The 3,615-nt window shown below is 42.8% G+C and overlaps 1 protein-coding gene across 1 annotated transcript in view; it reads right to left on the reverse strand.

Moving 5' to 3' along the window:
• LOC101863691 (ovochymase-2) overlaps positions 1-1,426 on the reverse strand; it is a 59,676-nt gene extending 58,250 nt beyond the window's left edge. The window contains exon 1 of the mRNA XM_013086544.2: positions 1,265-1,426. The gene's annotated coding sequence lies outside the window, so the exon portion shown is untranslated. The remainder of the gene's footprint in view (positions 1-1,264) is intronic.
• Between the last annotated feature and the right edge of the window lie 2,189 nt (positions 1,427-3,615).

The following is a 3,615-nucleotide window of genomic DNA, read 5'->3' on the forward strand; positions in this document are numbered from 1 at the left end:
TCCTTTCCTGCTCTCTAGCAATGTTCTGTTGTCTGCTTTCATTTCCACTTTCTGCCCCCACCCCCTCACCTTTGCCCCCTCCTCTGGGCTCCGGACTCTTTCTGCAGCCCTTCTACTGCTACTCCTTGGCTCCTCCTTACAGCTGTCTTTCTGCCACACCCCTGATCTTCTGGTAGGAAAGATCTACACCTAGCCTTCTCGGACAAGGGCAAATAATCTAGGAGGGCCCGTGTGCAAGTTGCGCACGTTAAAGATCCCTTGGTGGTCTAAAATCGACAAGAGTAGGCTTCGGCCGCCACCCGAGCAAAATTCAAAATTCCCTACCAACTGAAAATATTAGGTGTGTCCCGCGCGCTCAAATGACCTTATGCAGTTGCGAGCGCCGTAAAACACTTTACAAAAACAAATAAACAAACAAACATAAAATACGTACGATCTTTGAGCCCCCTTACAATCAAATTTCAGAAGTCATACCCTATTGAAAACGTTTTCAGTGTGTAAGGAACAGACTGGTCTTAGAGCCCTAAAATACAATTTTGTTAGGTTTAAGTTAAAGAACCGCGCCACGGTCAAACATTCAAGTACATGTATTTTTATTTTTTAAAACACATACTGTAAAAATGATAGATTCTCATCCTTCAGTGATATCCTCTGTCTACTTGTATGACTTCTTTGATAAAACATGGAGATGGAAAAGTTTTATTCTAAGGTCAGTTTAAATATTTCACTAACCCGCTGTTTGCACTATCTCTATAACTCCTCCTCCTTCTCCCTCTTCTTCCTCCTCTTCCTCCTCCTTTCTTCCAAATCTTCCTCCTCTTGCTACTACTACTACTACTACTACTACTACTACTACTACTACTACTACCACTACTACTACTACTACTACTACTACTACTACTACTACTACTACTACTACTACTGCCGGGTTTTTTTACACGTAAACAAAAACAATGGCAACGTCATCATGGCTATCATCAGAAACAGCGTCTGCAACAGTAATAATAGCTGTAACAGCAGCAGCAACAGCAGCAGCAACAGCAGCAGCACTAACGATATCAATAGTGACATCTATAACAGTCGCAGCAGTCATAACAAATGAAAACTACAACAAAGGAATAAAAAGAAGAAAACGATCTAGCCGTTGTAACAAGAAGTATTAGGCCTAATGTTTGGTCAATGGAACTTCCAACTTCAAGCTATAAAGCAAAGTTACAACATGCCTGGCTACGTAGATCTACTCTACACGTGTTCGTATACCCACCCGGAAAATGAAACACGAATTGAAATCCAATCAGCTGGTTGAAAGAGACTTCCGTGTATGGGAATCCGCCGGTGTGTGAGTGTGTGTGCGTGTGTGTGTGTGGTGTGTGCGAGTGGGATGTTCGGAGGTAAATAGACTCCCCTGCTCAGAGGAAGACAGCGACCCCAGTGGCACAGAGGTGGCCGACCCTACGTCTCCACAGCGGCGGGTCGTTCGCTTCCTAAACATACGCTTTTTTCGATTACATACTTAATGCGATAACAACTCTAGGGGTTGTCGATTACGGGTACGTTTCGAAGGGTACACTCCCGAACGATGTTCTTCGAACGACAAAATTAATTGCGCTTCCTTCGAACGATATTTGAAAAACAGTGCACATGTACTTGAATTGACAGTGCTTTGCAGAGGACCGATACTTAACCTTGATCAGATGTCTTTTAGGCTACCTATACAATAAGATTTTTACCTTGATACAGACAGAAACAGCATGCTCCTTTGTTGATTTTGTGCTGAACATCTACACCGGCTCTGGTGGCCTAGATGTTAAAGTGTTGGCCACTCATTCAAAGGTCCCGGGTTCGAATCCGGGTTGCGACCGAACAATTTTCTTCTCGAAAATTGTCTCTTTTCACCCCTTTTTCTGCTCTCTAGCAATGTTCTGTCGTCTGCTTTTGTCTCCTCTTTCTGCCCCCATCCACTCACCTCCTTCGCCACTTCCTCTGGGCTCCTGATTCTTTCTGCAGCCTTTCTGCTGCTACTCCTTGCCTCCTTTTTACTGCTGTCTTTCAGCCACACAACTGATCTTCTGGTAGGAAAGATCAACAGCTAGCTTTCTCAGACAAAGGCGAAATATCTCGGAGGGCCCATGTGCAAGTTGCTCACGTTAAAGATCCCTTGGTGGCTTAAATCGATAAGAGTAGACTTCGGCCGCCACCCTGGGAAAATTCAAAATTTCCTACCAACTGAAAATATTAGGTGTGTCCCGTAAAAACACTTACCAAGAAAATACCCCCCCCGTAAACGTCTTTACCCCACGGAGGGAAACAAATCCATGAATGCACATAATTTGAGCTTACTCGTACACGACATGCAGACATAATTGTGAGGCAGCGTGGTGGAATCAGGCTCTCGTCAATTTTGGGGCACATAGAGAAATTGGTATCTTCTCAAAGCTTGTTCACTTGTCTTTATTTGGATGAAAAAAATATCCATTTATCTTGAATACAAGTCGAGATATTTGCAAAAGAAGGAGGCGGGGGTCACCTGTTTTCAGAGGTAAAATTAGTGAGAAAATGGCCGCCAAAGATTAGTTGTTTCCTTAGCTTAAGAGTCCGTGGTAACTGAAAATTTACATCTTTTGTGCCTTTATTCAACGTTTATCAGTAAAATCCACACAGAAATGAGTTCTTGAATGGCCATAAAAGGTGTTGAGCCCAAAACCAAAAATTTGAGAAAAATTCGAAAACCTGCGGAAAAATGAAATTTTCTTCACTTTGATTATTTTGACGAGAGCCTGATTCCACCACGCTGCCTCACAATTATGATAAAACACCCATCAGATATGTATACATGTTCAGTAAGTAACATGCTCTGGCACACGCCTGAAAAAAGGAAGTTGGGGGGGGGGGGGGATCTGGGTTTTTATTCCTGGCCTTTTCTGCTGTTCTGCTCTTCTGCTGTGACTCGAAAGCAGTTAAAAGAATTTAGCTGTTTGAGGTTTGATCACGAACCCTACACCTTGGACAAGCGCACCATAACAGTTGGCCTCTTTTCAAAAGCAAAGAAGAAAAGTGTATATGAAACGAGATAAATTCCGTATTTGTTTTGCTCTCATCATCTTACAAATGCAAGACTTTGACAGGCTCTGAAACGTGCATTTCCAGAGCCGTTTTAAACAATTAACGTCACAGTTTTTTTCTTTGTTAGGAAAAAAAATCAGTTACATCATAAATAATTAATAAAGTCATCCAACAAAATATGTACTTTTAAGGATGAATATATCGAACTCGTTTATTATCTTATAGCATAATTTTGCCCTAATCGAATACAAGGGGCTTATTTCTTACCAGCCCCTGACAGAACATTGTCACCGCAAACCTGCGACTACCGTACGCCTTCTTATATCTTGCTCCGTCTTTGTGGTTGTGAGTTTTGTGGCGTAGTGTTTGTCTTTGTAACCCGGTATGTCGAGTAGATGTTAAAGCACGGAGCTGGGGATGTGGACGGCCCGAGGAATTATATTAGGCACATAGGGGAGTTGAATAGTGGTGGCGGGGAAGAGAGAGAGAGAGAGAGAGAGAGAGAAGGAGAGAGAGAGAGAGAGAGAGAGAGAGAGAGAGAGAGAGAGAGAG

This window comes from Aplysia californica, unplaced genomic scaffold (genome assembly GCF_000002075.1).
Source record: "Aplysia californica isolate F4 #8 unplaced genomic scaffold, AplCal3.0 scaffold00477, whole genome shotgun sequence".
NCBI lineage: Eukaryota > Metazoa > Mollusca > Gastropoda > Aplysiida > Aplysiidae > Aplysia > Aplysia californica.